Source organism: Poecile atricapillus, chromosome 30, assembly GCF_030490865.1.
Source record: "Poecile atricapillus isolate bPoeAtr1 chromosome 30, bPoeAtr1.hap1, whole genome shotgun sequence".
Taxonomy (NCBI): Eukaryota; Metazoa; Chordata; class Aves; order Passeriformes; family Paridae; genus Poecile; species Poecile atricapillus.
The window spans coordinates 4,211,775-4,229,611 of NC_081278.1; the positions used below are offsets into that span (position 1 = coordinate 4,211,775).

Here is a 17,837-nt window from a genome sequence, read left to right on the forward strand (position 1 = left end):
ATTAGGCTTCGGCACCCAGGGAGGAGGAGTCACGAACCTCCCCCCATTCACAGGGCTGCTAGCATGGATGAATTTGCAGCAGCACAGATACTGCTCCTAAACATTATCGTTAAACAAGGAGGGGCAGTCAAGGATAAGGACCTTGAAATGCTCATTTATGGGCTAGAGGCAATGGGCACGGGCATCTCCAGGTCCTGCCATTGCTTTTTGCAGTGGAAGAATGGAGAGAAACAGGAGACCAGTTGCGGGAGAAAATAATTACAGGGAAAAGCAAGGACTCTCTGTCTCTTGGTCCAACTTGGCAGATTGTAATTAATACCTTAAAAGACGTGAAAGCAAGATCTGCTCAGGCTGTGAGTCCCATAATTCTACCTGCATTACAGCAGCAGCTGTCTCCACCTCCCACTGCTGGGCGAGCATTCCTGTCTATACTGCCCTTGGAGAGAAGGAGGGACAGACAGAGAGAAGAAAATAAGGAGATGTGCCATGTTTTTAAATTGATTGTGGACATACAGGGACAAGATATTAACTCTATTGAAGAGAAGCCGGATTTAGATCGGTTTCCACCCGACACAGGGGGGCATGGGGGGAGCACTGGAGCGTGCACGGAGAACAAAGGCACCCCCATGGCAGAGGCATTGCAGAAGAAGCTCCAAGGCCACATGGGACAAATATCAGCAGTTACAGAAACAGGTGGCTCAGACAGCTTCAAAGGGGGACAAAAATAGTCAAAAAATCACTAACTATATGGTATATCTAGTTCATAATTCATTACTGAAATTAAAAGTTGATAAACTGCAATGGTCACCGTTGTTACCACCTGGCCCTGAGAGGCTTTTCGTGTAACATCGCCTCTTTTTGTAAAATCATGTCCTTTTCCCTCTGTCTGTGAACAATGAGAGAAATATTGAGAGAAATAACTGCATTTGTTAAAGATAACTTTGTCAGGTTTTTTTCTCTCCATTTTTCCCCTCTGTGAGAGCATGTGGGGGATGACGAAGACTTCACTCAAACTTCCTAGAGATAACAGCAGCAGAGCGGGCAGTTCACCCCCCGCTCCCTCTCCAAGAATAGTACCCAATTTGTTAAAAAGTTATGATTCATTGTTTTTTTTAGAATGTTTTTATATACCCTTTGAGAGTTAATTTTGTGTTTTTAAGTAATTATGAGTTCTTGCAGTTTTAGAGAATTTTACTGGAGAAATTATTGTGATCCTTTTAGAAAATTTGAAAAACCCCTCTTTAGAAATGTTTAAGGTGAATATTAACAGAAGTAAAAAGTTACCTTGCAATAATTAGGTTTAAAACCTAATGTTAAAATACTGAATGATTTACAGCCACTAATAAAACGACCTTCCAATTAATGTTATCTACAGAAGATATTCATGGTTTAAAAATTAATTAGCTAAGAGAACTTCACTGCACAAGACAAAGTTAAGTTAACCATATATTACCCATTTGCTTGCTTTTTTCTAAAATTTTAATAAGGTAATTTCAACATGAGTCTTTTTGCTATAAAAAACATGTGTAGCAGCATATATACCAATTTGGACTTTAGATTTTAATTAAAAGTTAGACGATGTTTTTGAAAAGTGCTACAAAAGCTGAATGACAACTTGCCAAATCCTGTGTTGTGGTTTTTCTCTAGTAAAACTGCACTTTAAAATCCTAACCAACGTAAGCATATACCAAGCAAATCCCTGCTACAAATAAGTATTTTCAGTAACATCTGCCATTATTGTGAGTTATTCTCAAAGCCAGATGACATAGAATTGTGATGTATTTGTTGCATCCTTATCATCTCTATAGTGAATCCATGTTGCTGTTCTATTATGTTCAAAAGTATATACCAAACTTTTAGTTGCTTTTTTGTAATAACAGAGTAAGACTGAGTTATATTTTCATTTGATACAAATTAAATGTCGATAAAATTAAGCAAAATTAAGTTTCACTCTGTTTAGGTCTGAATGTTTTTAAGTTAGGTTTTATAATTTTGGTATTCTTTTGAAGTTTTGTTTTTTACTTCTGTCATAATTAATTTCTACTAGGCTTGAATATTGTTTAATTCAAATTGTCTCACGTTCTGTTAAAAGACACTTGTCTGAACTGCAAAGTATAGTTATTTTCTTAGAGAGATGAAGATGACTACGATTGAGATAACTGTGATGAAACACCTATGCACACCTGCTTGTAGATAGAGGTGAATGCAGTCTATGATACCCTTGATTTCATCGGGAGTTCTATTGTTTGTTGCGATCTCTGCCGTTTTTTTTTTCTATAGGTAACACAAAAGAATAGTGACTGTTATTTACTAGGAGATTTAGAAGTTTACCTTATTTCATTTTTGGTCATTAAGATGTAAATGTTCTAAAAATACTATTTTGATTTTGTCAGACATTTACTGCTGCCATATTCATTGTATAATGTGAATTTATGGATTTTTATGATGAACATTATCTATAGAGTGTTATTGTTGTATTTATAGCCGGCTTCTCATATATTTTGACATGTCTTTGTATAATTACCTTTTAGACATGTGTCATTTGAGATTTTTCGATTTTAGCTACGGATGCATCTTGGCAAACAAGCTAAGCAACTGTTCCTATATAAGGTTTTCCCTTGTTTTTTACTCCTTTCCTTGTTTAAGAAGACTTGCTTTTGCTGAATCCAGTGTAGCTTTATTATTTTTCAGTGCTTCCAGAATTCCAGGAAAATGTATCATTGCTGAAAGTCAGCTGTCACAAGAGAAACTCCAAATTAAACCAACTGCTAAATGGTTGAATTGGTCTGGCCTAAGACTTCTGATCATTTGCTTTATAAGAATGCACTTCAACAGTTTGCTGTGCTGTAAGCATCTCATAGCTGCTAGCATTAAGAACCTTGTTTTGAAAATGAGTTAAGAGGCATCTTTCCAGTTTAAAGCCTAGGCCCTGGCCAAGCCTTGACTTTATCTGGACAGAATGTTTGCCAACAGATCCAGATGTTTTCTGCACCAAATCAGTATTTGAGTCACTTTTGACTTGGTAATTTGACCCTATTAATATGACAGTTGGATCAATTTTGAAGTGGGCTTGGAGAATAATTTCCTGAGGTGGTTATCCAATCCTTCACTGATTTTGTTATTTGCAGACTCTGAGATGCTGGTGCAGTGTTTTAGTGGTTAATAGTAATTCTGTATCACATATGTTATTAATTATTATCTGACTGATTTCTGACTGCCGTAAGTTTTTCATTCATTATCTGTATAGTTTTGTGTTGATATTAATATGCATGAGAAAAGTACATCTCACTTTTAAAAACAAAAGGAATTGATACCCCGAAAACATTCAATTAATGTCATATGTGCATTAAAAATGTAGACAATTCATTTTGAATAATGAAATATTTATATCAAAAATTTAGAAAGGTCATATAATCTGAATTTACAATTAAGTGTACCACAGCTAAACCAAAATGATTCATTAACTTCAAGGAGAGAAGTGCCTGTGTTTTGTTGACAGGTTCAAAAGAGTCACCTATTCATCTGACCAGACTGTCTGCCTCTGAAAACATGAGACCCAGTGAATGGAGAAGTCACCACACAGCCTTAGTACTCCAAACAAGATCAGAAGTGGAGCTGCCAAGACACAGTTATGTCTGAAAACTACACAGACAGTTTGTCAACACAAGTTTTATCTTATCATCATAATGTTGTGTCTCTACCAATTTTCTTCAATTATTCTCTGTTTTAAGATTTGAGAGAATGTGTTGTATGAATCTTTCTAACCACTTGGTCTCTATCCATGAACAACTAAAACAGCTGCACAACAGGTTACACACCCGGAAAGAAGTTGATGTCCCCGTTAGAAGTTGGTTAACCAGTTAAAGCATTACTAAGTAGTTAAAATCTCTTCTACTAGAAGAGAGATGAATTATTGTTATAGTATAAACAGAGATAGTTATTGTAAGCTGTATGTTATCCTGTATCTGTAAAAGTCTGAAAGAAATAACGTCCAAAACCTGGGTTTTGCAGAAAAAAAAAAAAAAAGAATTGTAGTAAAAACATTTTAACAGATCAAAAGCATGATATTTTAGTAAAAGCCTGTGTGCACAACCCAGCTTTCAATCCAGGCATCAATATTAAAGGCAGGGTCCTTGAAACTGTCCTGGAACAGCGAGAATAAAGAAAAACAATGGTATGGTGTACAAGCAAAAGAATGTAAACAATATGTGTTAACCAATAGTAGCTTGTTAAGCCCCACAAACCCTGTCGGACCCTACAAAAGTGTGCTAAAGATAGAAATAAACGACGTTCGCTACACGTCTATGAGGACTCAGTGAATAGTCTGAACAGTTTTCCGTTGGTCTATTGGACCAAAATGTTCTATATTTCTGTGTGGAGAAGAAACTCTGACTTCCACAAGCTATGGCTGACTTGTTGCTCCTCTATTAATCTCATGCCTTGAGACTGATATCTTATCGAGCTACTTGAGCAATAAATCGTCTCAAAGCATAGTGGTCTCATCCCTCATTTTTCATTTCGACACCAAACGCACACTGGAGATGTCTGGGGCCATTCATCATTTCTCTGCTCTCCAGCACTGAGGCAACACACTCTGGCTACAGCTCTGAGCTCGTGCCCATGGCAACCACTCCTGGCAACGGGGCTCCATGGGAGTGCTCTCAGGAACACCCTAAGACTTGGGGTGTTGCTATGTTTTATATATTAGTAAAGGCCTGTATGCACAAACCAGCCTTTGACATAAGTCGTGATATTAAAGGCTAAAGTCCTTGAAACCTTCATGCAGAAGAGAGAGTAAAGTAAAACAATATCCTTGTGTGTAAGAGAAAAAATGTAAACTGTGTGTGTTAGCCAATAGTAGCTTGCTCTGCCCGCAGACCCTGTAGAACCCTATAAAAGGTGTGCTAAAGATAGAAATAAACAGCATTCACAATTACTTGTGTGAAGACTGGTGAACAGTTCGGGGGTCTTTCAAGATCTGGCGCTCCGACCAGAGACACCCCTGCGGGCAGAGGGGCTTTGGAGTCAGCGGAGTGGATCTGGGCATTAATCGTCGTGGGCTTGGATCGGCACCAGATAGGCAGCCTGAGCGCGGTGAGACGCGGAGCGGTTAGACGTGGAAGTAGGGCTGCTGGGGGGGGGCCAGAAGGCAAGGGCGAAGGAGAAGGGTCGCAACCTTCCCTCTTGCGGGTTGCCGTCAGCATGGATGTGGAATTTGCGGCGGCAGATAAACTGCTTCTCTGCATCCTCGTTAAACGAGGCGAAGCAGCCCAGGAAAAGGACCTGGATATGCTCATTATATGGGCTAATTGTCTTGAGCATTTGCAGTGCTCACACTGCTTTTTGCGGTGCAAGAACGGACTGATATATCGGCTCTGATATGGGAAACGGCAATTACGGAAAAGAGCAAGGACACTGTGTCTCTCGGTCGAACTTTGCAAATTGTAATTAATATGCTGAGGCTGTGAGCTCCGTAATTCTACCTGCGTCACAGCGGCAGAAACAACGAACAGAATCTGTTCAGTTATGGCAGGATGTGATACATCCAGAAATATTTGCTTCATTTTTGGAGTCACTTTTAGCATTACAATCTTATTTAAGTTCCATCTTTACCACCCTGGAAGAAAAGAAGCCAAATTTAGACTGGTTTCCACCCAAACCAGGGGGACACGGGGGAGCAAGGTGAACAAAGGCACCCTGGGGGTAGAAGCAGCGCAAGAAAAGTTCCAAGGCCATGCTGATAAGCTGCAATGATCGCCGTTGTTAGCATCTGGCCGTGAGAGACTTTTTGTGTAACATCGCCTGCTTCTGTAAAATCGTGCCTTTTTTCCTCTATCAGCGAACAACAAGAGAGATTGAGAGAAAAAACTGCATTTGTTAAAGTTAACTTTGTGAGGCTTTTCTTTTCTTTCTCTCCGTTTTTCCTCTCTGCGAGGGTATGTGGAGAATGTGAAGAAAGATAAGAGCAGAGCTGCAGCGGCAGCTGCAGCAGAGTGGGCAGCTCAGCCCCCCCGCTCCCTCTCTGGGGGGGGGCACCGGGATGGTGCCGTTTGTTGGAGAGTCATGATTGACTGGGTTTTCAAAATGTTTTTATATACCATTGTAGAGTTAATTTTGTGTTTTAAGTAATTATGAGTTTATGCAATTGCAGTTTTTAGAGTTTTACTAGAGGAATTATTGTGGTTCTTTAAAAGTTAAGAAAGAAAAGAAAAAAAAAAAAGTGTTTAAGGTGAATATTAACAGAAGTTGCCTTGCAATAATTGGTTTTAGAACTCAAGGTTAAAATATGATGTGATTTACAGCTTCTAGGAAAACCTTCTTCCAATTAGTGTTATCTACAGAAGAGATTTGTGGTTTAAAAAATAATTAGTTAAGAGAACTTTACTGTACAAGACAAAGTTAAGTTAAAGTATATATTATCCATTTGCTTGTTTTTTCCACAATAAGGTAATTTTAATGTGAGTCCTTTTGTTATATAAAACACATATAACTGCATATATACCAATTTGGATTTTAGATTTTAGATTAAGAATTGGACTTAATGTTTTTGAAAAGTGCTATAAAAGCTGGATGGCAACCTGCCAAATCCCATGTTGTTGTTGTGGTTTTTCTCTAGAAAAACTGCACTTTAAAATCCTAACCAATTTAAGCATATACTAGGCAAATTTCTATTATGAATAAGTATTTTTAGTAACATTTGCAGTTATTGTGGGTTATTCTCAAAGCTAGATGACATAGAATTGTGATGTGTTTGCTACATCTTTATAATCTTTATAGTGAATCCATGTTATTGTTATGTTGTGTTTAAAAGGTATATATCAACCTTTTAGTTGCTTTTTTGTAGTAACAGAATAAGATTAAGTTATGTTTTCATTTAATATAGATTAAGTGCTAATAGAATTAAGGATAGTCAAGTTTTATAATGTTTAGGCTTGAATGCTTTTAAGTTAAGTTTTCTAACTTAGATATTCTTTTAAGGTTAAGTTTGTTATTTCCTTTTGTCATATATTATTATTGTTGGGTTTAGATATTGTTTGATTGAAATTGTTTTATATTTTCTTGGAGACACTTGTTTAAACTGCAAAGTTATAGTTATTTTCCTAGAGATATGAAGACAGCCACAACTGAAGGAGCTGTGATAGAACTTGTTATAGAAAGCTTATGATATATAGCTTGTGATAGAAACTGCTTGTGGATAGAAGTGAATGCAGTCTGTGACACCCTTGACTTCATCAGGGGTACTGGTTGTTGCAATCTCTGCAGTTTTTGTTTTTCATAGCTTTATTATTTTCCAGTGTTTCCAGAGTTTTAAGAAGGTGTGCCATTGCTGAGGATCAGCTGCCATAGGAGAGGCTTCCGATTAAACCAACTGCTGCATGGTTTAATTGGTCTGGTACCTGAGGCTCCTGATCATTTGCTTTGTACAAATGCATTTTAACAGTTTGCTGTGCTGTAAGCATCTCATAGCTGCTACTATTGAGAACCTTGTTTTAGAAATGAGTTAAGAGGCATCTTTCCAGTTTAAAGCCAAAAGAGTATTTGAGTCAGTTTTTGACTCAGCAATTTGACCCTATTAATATGACAGCTGGATCAATTTTGAAGTGGGCTTGGAGAATCATTTTTCGGAGGTGATTACCCAATCCTTCACTGATTGTTTTGTTTCTGTTTGTTTGCTAACTATGGGATGTTAGTGCAGTGTTTTAGTAATTAATAGCAGTTTTATATTATATATGTTATTAATAATGTTTAAGATTTAATTGATTTTTAACTGGTATAAGTTCTTACTAATTGTGCGTAAGGTTTTGTGTTAATGTTGAACAGAAATGCATCTCATTTTATTTTTTTTTTTAGGAAAAACGGGGGAAATGGATGCCCTAAAAGCATTTAATTAGCGTAATTTATTAACTTCAAAGGGAGAAGTGTCTGTGTTTTGTTGGCAGGTTCAAAAAGGTCACCTGTCCATCTGACCAGACTGTGTGCCTCTGAACACACGAGATCCAGTGAACAGAGAAGTCACCACACAGCCTTGGTACTCCAGACATGGATCAGAAGTGGACCTGTCAGGACACAGTTGTGTCTGAACACTACACAGACAGTTTACCAACACAAATTTTATGTTGTTATTATGATGTTGTGTCTCTACCAATTTTTCAGGTATCCTTTGTTTTAAGATTTAGAAGGATCTGAAGAACAACTTGAACATCAAAGCCCTCAGTCACCGATCAGCTGCCAGCTGACATCACGGGAGCAGTGAACGTTCCAGGACTGAATCGTGTTAGAGGAATTCTGCAGAAGATCTAAGAAAAGTGTAGAGACTCCATCTAACTGTATATAAAGCAAATTGTAGTTGTGTGTTTACCCTTTCAGCAAATTGCTTTCACACATAGACTACATATATACCAGAGCACGTGTGTTAAAAGTAGTTAGATAATAGCTTAAGATAAAGTGTTTAGCCTGTGTAGTAATTGCTATGTTAGTATAGAATTTTTGCTCTTAGCACAAGGACATAGTTGTGAGGAGTTTGAAGGCATGTGCTGCTTGAATCTTAATGATCATTCAGCTTCCATCCATGAGCAACTACAACAGCTACAGAATGAGTTACATGCCCTGAAAGAAGATAGTGACCCCATTGGAAGCTGGTTCGCCAGCTGAGGCATCACTGGATGGTTGAAGTCTCTTGTGCTAGAAGGGGGATGGACTTATAGTGTTAATTGGGATGACAGTTTAAATTGTATGTTATCTTATCCAAAGCCTGGTTTGTGCAAAAAGAGAAAGGGGGAATTGTTGCTATATTTTATATATTAGTAAAGGCCTGTATGCACAAACCAGCCTTTGACATAAGTCGTGATATTAAAGGCTAAAGTCCTTGAAACCTTCATGCAGAAGAGAGAGTAAAGTAAAACAATGTCCTTGCGTGTAAGAGAAAAAATGTAAACTGTGTGTGTTAGCCAATAGTAGCTTGCTCTGCCCGCAGACCCTGTAGAACCCTATAAAAGGTGTGCTAAAGATAGAAATAAACAGCATTCACAATGACTTCTGTGAAGACTGGTGAACAGATCAGGGGTCTTTCAAGATTGGGGAGTGCCCCAAAACCACCTCAGAAACATGAGATACCCCAAAATCTCTGCAGGAATGTGGAATATCCAGAAACTCACTCAGTAATGGTCTTCCCCTTTGTTCATTATCCCCAAACTTTGGCTGTCTCATTGCAGACCCCACCCCACCTCCCCAGTCTCAATCCCAACCCATCCCATCCCTGCTGGACATCAAGACCCCCTTCCCAAGCCCTATTGCCCCCATTTCACACCTCCCAAACTCCATCACATCCATTCTGCCCTACCCAATGCCCATCTCACCCCTCCTGATTTGCATCCCACTTCATCCAATCCCCTTCCAACCCCATTCCACCTGATGCCTTCAGAAGGCTGACCTAGAAGAGAGGATAGACAGAGTTAAGAATAAAGTTTATTAAAAGGCCTTAAATGATATACCTTGGGCAGTACAAGAGCCTGGCCAAAAGTACACCAAAGATGGACCAAAAATGGCCACAAAAAAATGGACAAATGATCACAAGGTCTCACATTTTTAGAAGTTTAGGTCCATCACCATACTTGGTTTCATGGTCCAATTACAGCTTCAGATGATAAAGTCCTGTCCTTCTTGTTTTCTCTCTTCAGTCCACCCTTGTTTATGCTTTTGGGCCTGAAACTTGTAACAACTGCCCTTAGTATCAAGCTAGAAAAGGAATTGTTTTGTCTACCTACTCTGTGAAGAGAGGTCACCAACACTTAATATGAAGTTCAAAACTCCAAACCTAGGCAGTGCAGAATATGAAAAATATGAAAGGCAATGTATGTTATGTATGCTTAAGGCATTACACCCTGAGGACCTGTGGAATCCAGTAATTGTGGGTGGGAATGAGTACTTTCCGGTGGCATTGAGTGGTTTTGAGGTGACAGATCAAACTCTCTCATCTCCTTGAGTGCCAAAAGATGGAGACAAATACACTAAATAATCCCCAAAACCCTCCCATGTACCTCCCTGAATCCCAGATTCCCTTGAAACACTAGTAAAAAGTGAGGTTTTAGATGCCTTTGATGAATCTGTTGATTGTTACTCCAATTTTGTAAATTTTAAATGGATGAAGATGAACCAAAAGAATATTAGATCCAAAACAAAATCACCACCAGCTCACTGTCTTCCCAATGCAGATCACTGGGAACGTGGGTCATCAGGGCTCTGCCCAACGTGGGGCCTCTGATGGGGGATGGAGTTGGGACAGCACACAAAGCTCTTCCTGCACTCGGGGCACTCACAGGGCTTCCCTTACCGGTGCCTCTGTTGGTGTCTGGTCAAGTGAGAGCTCCTGGAGAAGCTCTTCCCACACTGGGGACACTCATAGGGCCTCTCCCCAGTGTGGATGCGCCGGTGCCTGAAGAGGTGGGAGTTTCGCTTGAAGCCCTTCCTGCAGTCGGGGCAGCGGAAGGGCCTCTCCTCTGTGTGAATCCGCTGGTGCACGAGGAGATGGGAGCTGGTCTGAAACCTTTTCCCACACTCAGGACACTCGTAGGGCCTCTCCCCAGTGTGGATCATCTGGTGGATGATCAGTTGGGACATCTGGCTGAAGGTCATCCCACATTCTCCACACTCATAGGGCTGTTCCCCAGTGTGGATGCGTTTGTGGGTAATGAGGCTGGAGCTCTGGCGGAAGCTCTTCCCACATTCCCCACACTCATAGGGCCTCTCCCCAGTGTGGATACGCCGGTGGTTGATGAGGTGGGAGTTCTGCTTGAAGCTCTCCCCACAGTCAGGGCAGCGGAAGGGCCTCTCATCCGTGTGAACCCGCTGGTGCCTGAGGAGAGTGGAGCTCCTCCGAAACCTCTTCCCACACTCGGGACACTCGTAGGACCTCTCCCCAGTGTGGATGCGCTGCTGGATGATGAGTTTGGAGTTGCAGCTGAAGCCCTTCCCACATTCCCTACACTCGTAGGCCCATTCCCCAGTGTGGATCATCTGGTGGCAGATCAGGCTGTTGCTCTGGCTGAAGCTCTTCCCACACTCCAAGCACCTGTAGGGCTTCTCCCCATCCTGAAGCTGCTCATGGACAACCAGCTCAGAGCCCCAGCTGGATCTCTGGTCACCTTCCCGGCACAGGGTGGGTCTTTCCTCCTCAGAGCACCCTGGGCTGTGTTTGGAGCCCCTCCTCCTGCAGGATCTCTGGGCCTTTTCCTCCCCATTGGATTTCTGCGCTGTGGAGCTGCTCAAATCAGCCTCTTCCACGAGGTTCTGCTGTGGGGATTTGTCCTCCCTCATCTCCATCCTCAGCTCCTTGTCTGGGGGAGGAAGGATAAGGAGAGGATGGGATTTGCCTCTGTGCCAGAGGGAAGGGGAAGGAGATCACCCCAGTGCGTCCCCGGCAGGATGGCGTCGGCAGCGGGGTTGTCCTGCAGCCGGGGGCCATGCTGGTCTGGGAGATGGAGCAGGAGAGAGGGGGAAAGGGGCACTGACTTCCTCCTCACCTGCTTGGGTGTCCTGGGGCATCTTCCTCTTCCTCACAGCCTCCTTCTCCATCCGGACAAGGTTTGGGATTGGGAAATCCTGGTCTGGGTAAAACAGGAGAAGAGTACATTGAGTTTGAATGTCTCTCGGTCCAAGACCATCTCTAGAAGTCAACGGTCATCTGGGGCCCATAAAAACCTCCCAAACACCAAAATTCAGCCCTGAAATTGCCTCCCAGGAGTTCCCCATCTCTGGTCTCTCCCCTTTGGTGTTCAGGGGTTCCTCCCTGTCTCAGCTGCTGGGGGTTACGCTTGCACTCAGGTTCCCCTGTCTGCTCAGTCCCTGCCCTTTTCAGGCTACTGAGAGTGCCAGAAATCCAAAAAGTTCCCCCCGTTTCCATCTCCTCATTTAGGGATGATGAGGCTTTTTGGATTCCCATGGTCCCTTCTCCCTTGATTCTCTGCTTTGGAGTGCAGGGGGTCCAAGGAGACCCCCCTGCCCCTCTCCAGGCTGTTGAGGGTCCCGTGAATTTGTGGTTCCTTCTCCTTTCTGTGATCTTCCTTTGTCCCTCCTCTTCCATCCCTCCCCCTCCTCCCCCAGGAGCAGCGACACCCTCGGTACCCCATTCCCAAACCCCTCACAGCCCACGGCAGGAGTGGGGATGGAGCCAGGACAGGTCGGGATGGGCAGCGTGGGGCTCTCCGCTGCTCCCACCCACTGGGGATGGAGGGAACCCGGCCCGGGGAAAAGGAGAGGGAAACTGGGAAAATTGGGGGCTGCAGATCCAACCTGGGGCTGGCTGGGGACCCTGGCTGGGGACCGCCAGCCCTTGGGGCTCCTCTGGGGAGATGTGGGAGGGGGGAACACAGAGAGGGCTGGGGGATCCCAGGAGTGGCAGCACTGGCAGGGACTTGTTTGTACTGGGATCATCCTGGGATCGTCCTGGCAGTGGCTGGGATTGCACTGGCTGTGTAGTGACATCATACTGGGATGATACTGGGAGCAGCTGGGACCATGCCAGGAGAGACTGCGATCACACTGAGGGAGACAGATCATACTGGGATCATACTGGGATGATACTGGCAGTGAGTAGGAGGCTGCAGGGGGCAATTGAGACCAGGCTGGGGGCAAATGTGATATACTGGGAGTGAATGGGATCATGCTGAGGCTGACTGGGAGAGTTGAGAGCAAATGGGATCATGCTGGAAGGAATTTGGAATATGCCCTGTGCTCCCCAGAACCCCAGTATCGCCCCCCATATGTCCCATAAGTGTGCCCCAGACCCTCCAAGATCCCCGAGTGCCCCCTCAGCGCCCTTTCGGGACCCCCCAAAGCGTCCCCGGATCCCTGAATGCTCCCGACCCCACAGATGCTCCTTCCAGCCACTGCTGGGAATTCATCTCCCATCATCTCAGAACACAGTTCCGCACCCAAACCTCCTGCCGTGCCCCGCGCCCTAAAGAGCCCGATTAGAACTCCCCAGGTTCCCCCCAAGTGCTCCCGAGCCGTATACATTCGCCCCAAGGACCTGCAGCCACGGTTCGGACGCAGAAGTGCTCTCCAAGAGTCTCCCCGCACCGCAAAACGCGCCTTCCGAGCCACTTCCGGGACTACAGCTCCCATCATGCTCCGCGGCGCCCATAGAGCGCTATTCCAGCCATGACTCCATCTCCCTTCATGCCCCACGCCCCACCGGAACCCATTGGAGCTGCGCCTACAACTCCCGTGATGCTCCGCGGCCCCGTTAAACCGTATTATACCTGCGCCTACAACTCCCAGCATCCCCCGCGACCCATAGATTCCCTGTTACAGCCCCCAAGTGCCCGCCCGGACCCCGAAGGGCCCCCAGATTCCCCTCCCTGACCTCCAAGCGCCCCCCTGGACGCCCAAGTGCTCCCCCGGACCCCGAATTGTCCCACAGAATCCCTAAGTGCCTGTCCAAGTGCCCACCCGACTCCCCCAAGTGTCCTCCAGACCACCAAGTTCTCTCTAAATTCCCTCCCCAGACCCAAAACTGCCCCAAATGTTCCTCAGAAAAGTTTCCATGGACCCCAAAGTGGTACCTTTTACCCTGTCTGAGAAAATTATTAAAAAATATGATCAAAGGACTAAAAATAGGTGTAATTAGCATAAAGAGGGAGAAATAGTGATCAATTAATTAATGAAGAGAATTGTGTTACTTTGAACCAAGGACCGATAATGTTTTTAGTTGCTAAAAATGTATCAATTCTTTCATATAAATATAAAAATTAGGTTATAAAAATACAGAACAATATTATTATAAAAATTAAAATTTTATTTTTATTAATTAATTAGATTTTAATTATAAAGAAAAATTATAAAGAGGAATGTTTGTTTTGGGATGTCAGTCCCAGGTGGGTGATGTCAGATATGCTGAGGCTCAGGGTGAGGAGCAGGTTGTCCAAACAGGGGCAGCCCACAGAGTCCTCATTCTTCTCTGTGACCACACTGCCTAAGGAGACATTCAGCATCAGGACTGTAAAGAGTAAATCCTGACCTCCTGACCAGTACACAAAGATGTTTTACAGTTTGAAGAGTAGAATGTTGTCACCGTAAGGGGCCTTCTTTGTTAATATAGCTCATATTGTGTCATGTTCGTTAAATACCAATGTTGTTGTACCAGCCTTCTTTGTTAAAATATTGTTATAAATGAAATTAGAATTTTGACAGCTAGGTCCCTTGGCTTAATGGCAGTTTAATTAAAAATGAATACAATTTACTAAACTGAACAGTAATGTGGTATAAAAGAATAAAGTTTAGTAAAATAATACAGTTTAATAAAAAATTAAGATTTATATATATAATCTGCTAGTAATTAAGTATGATTAAAGCATAAGCAAAACCAACCAGGATACGGAGGCTTCCCACCCTGCCTCACGTTCAAAACAAAGCACTTCAAGCTAAACTCATATACTGTATGCTTATACATATTCATTAATGTTTCCTGTCAGTTTCCTCCTATTTCCGATTTTTCTGATTATACGTCACTTTTCTTCAGGGCACATGCCTCACTTGTTCTTAGGGGGTCTTCAGTCTTCTTTTGGTGGTGTTTTGGCGAAGGCTTCTCCTCTTCCTCATTGTCCTTTGGGTAACCTTACAGGTTTGCGTGTGCGTACTAAGCGTTGTGTTATGTTAGTCTACTAATTAGCCTTATGTTTACTAATCTTTAGGCCCAATGCCTAAATTTGTTCTAATTTTGGTCCATCTCAAGGCCATTTTGGTCTTGAGACACCATTTATCTTCTAAACTACATCCTGTACCTTAATTTTGACATGTAACATCTGCAAAGGGGTACATCTGCTTTCTAACACTGATTCTTGATTGTTTCTAAAAATAACGTTAATAACAGTTAAAATTTAGTTATCACGAACCAGTTCCATTTATTACAACTGCAAATACCCCTTATGCACCTTTTTATTGGTTTCCATGCTAACGGCCTTGCTTTCTTCATTGCTGTGGATAAACTTGTATTTTCTCAATTTCTTCTTTTGCTAACTCAGTTGTTTGGCCTGCAGACCAGTTGCTAAGCCCATCCAAACTCACCTCTTAGTCTTCAGAGGGAAACTTTGAGCACAGTGAGAATCTCCCAGTGTGCAAGAGAGTCCCTGTGTGCCAGCTGCAGCTGGGGCCTCAGCCAACTCTTATCTCAACAAGTTCCCCTCTGCAGCTTCACAAGAATGGCCAAACACCTCCCTCAGGGATACCTGTACCACACATTTCACATCTCCATGCCCATACGTGATGTCTCTGTCACAGCTGCATTACCAGCTTGCTGCTGTGCAGATGCTGCCACCACCCAAAGCAAGGCCCTGTGTCCCTGAAGGGACCCGCCCTGCTCTGTGGCCTGAAGTGAAGGTGGGTCCCTCCTGCCAGGGCAGGGCCCAGCACAGCTCTTCTGTTCCAATAAAGAGATGGAGCTGTCACCCCAGTGTCCGGCTGGTACCACCAGCAAAGCCCACACAGCACCAGCCCTGGCTGAGCTCCATGTCCAGGAGCAGGCGGGGCTGACCACAGTGTGAACTGGCAGGAGCCAGGCAGGGGCTGCTGTGACCAGCAGCAGGGCCCCGAGGGGCTGGGGGAGTCTGTGTTGAGCGTCCCTGGGCTGAGGGCACATTTCCTTCAGTGGCATCACCTGGGCCTGGACCTGCTCCAGTGCCATGCCCAGGAAAAGAGGCAACCATCAAGAGCATCTCCTGGGACACCGCCTGACCAGCAATGTCAGCAGGCAAAACCAAGGTTTTGTTTAGCAATGACCCTTTGATGAAGGCAAAGATTTACAATCAGTCCATTACTACAAATGGGCGTACACTCGGGGGTTACAGCCAAGGCCATGAGGTCACAGCAGGCTCTGGGGTGACAGCAGGCTGAAGTCACAGCAGGCTCTGAGGTCACAGAGGTCCCAGAGCCCTGTGGTTGCACAGCACCACAAGGACCGAGCAGTCAGTCCTTGACCACGACTGTTGCGGCAGCAGCGGCAGCAACAGCAGCTGTGCTGACATTGGGACAGCGGTGTCAGGACAGTGGTGGCAGCAAGAGCTGCAGGACTGGCAGTGGGCAAGGCACCATGGCCTTTGCTCTGCGCCTCTTCCTCCTGCTCCTCCTGGCAGTGGCCCTGCCTGACAGGGCTGCCCAGGCTGCTCCGTGGCGAGCACGGCGAGCAGGTGAGCCCACGGCCTGGCTTCCCTTTCCTGGGACAGCACTTCCTTCTCCCTGGGAAGCGTTGGGGATGGTTTTCCCCAGGGCTTTAGGGAGGGTTTCCTCTATGGGAGGGAGAGAGGCCTCAGGGGCCCTGGGCTGGTCCTGCTGCCTCTCCAGGGATGATGCACAGGGCCTGCAAAGAGGGTGGAGAGTGACCAGAGCCAGCCCAGAGCTCCCCAAGCCCTTCTGCAGCTCTGGCCATGTCCACTGACATCTGGCTCCCACGGCCTTCCCCAAACCCCTTGCAGTGCCCAGTTCCCCAAGGCCGAACGGGATCCCAGTGCAACATGGAATGGTTCTGATCTGTGCTCCCTTCTAGATTGGGATTGTGACATGGAGAATCTGAAAGCGCTGGGACATGATGGTTTGAGATCCATGGAGAATGCTGGAGGCAAGTTCTCAATGTCCCTTTCTGCACAGAATAATCAGTGTCAATGTGGCAAGAATTTACTCACATGCCACTTCACTTAAGAGTCTGAAGGTTGATGGATTCTGGAAACCTCGCTCTGCTCTCTTCTGGAGCCCTGAGTGATCCCACAGCATTGCTGTCAGTGGGAGGAAGGAGCATTTAGCTGTCAATCTCTTCCTGTGTGCAATGCCAGTGTCTCCTTCCGTGTGCTCTGTGCAGCCACAGAGAAGAGCAGAGAGGGAAGGGGCCGGGCCCAGGGCTGTGTCCCAGGGCTGTGCCTCGTGTGGTTCCTTTGCTTGCCCCAGGGAGCCTGAGGATCTCCTACAGTGCCATGGGAGCTTTTCTGTTCTACCTTTCTTTGCAGCCAAGCCTCTTGGTGAAGGTGATCTGGCTTCTCAACCCACACCCAGGACTGAGGCTCTGGAAGATGGCGAGGGTGGGTCATGGTCTTTCCCCCTGGGAGAGCTGCCAGCTCAGAGCCCAAAGCTCAGCCAGGGCAGCATCGCTGCAGGTGCCAGGACAGAGCTGTGCACGCGTGTGCCCTCGCCCTGCATGATCCCCTCACCACTCCTGTGGCTCAGTGCTACCTGTGCAGATCAGCAGAGATGACTGAAGCTTCTGTGGCTGTTGAGTTACAGGTGTGTCTGCAGGGAGGACTTTCCAGGCTCCTGGGCTGGATGCTGCACGCAAGCCCAGCTCCCGTCGCAGGGGTGAGTATTGTGTCCTTGCTGATCCCACAAGCTGAACCCTGATTTTGTAGGATCCATTCCTGGGAAATGGATATATATATTTTTATAAGGTCCTCCAAGAGGAAAGAACAAAGCTACAGGAGTTATGAAACCCCATGAGCCATCCAATACCATCCAACAAATGCTGAAGGAAATGCTGCAGGGAGGACAAGGTGGGTCCATGTCCCTCAGCCTTCTCCTGACACTCGGCAGCCGAGGGCTTTCTCTGCACATCTGGACACGCCGTGACCAGCACAGCAGGAAGGGATCCATGGCAGCTTCACTGCCCCGCTGCTGCTTTCATGGCCTGCAGGGCTGTTTCTCATCCTGGCCTGGCTGCAGCTTCTCCCCAGCCTCTGCGGGAAGGCATTTGGCATCAGCTGACAGGGAGCCCAAACTGCAGCATGGGCCATGCACACCCTGAGATCCCCTGAAATTTCCTGGTCTTGGGGTAGATCAGGTTCAGGGGCTGTTTGAAGGAG

General features: G+C 45.0%; 1 pseudogene; it reads right to left on the reverse strand.

Annotated features, from left to right (window-relative positions):
• LOC131589821 (zinc finger protein 729-like) overlaps positions 1-17,837 on the reverse strand; it is a 217,138-nt pseudogene that overhangs the window by 40,630 nt on the left and 158,671 nt on the right.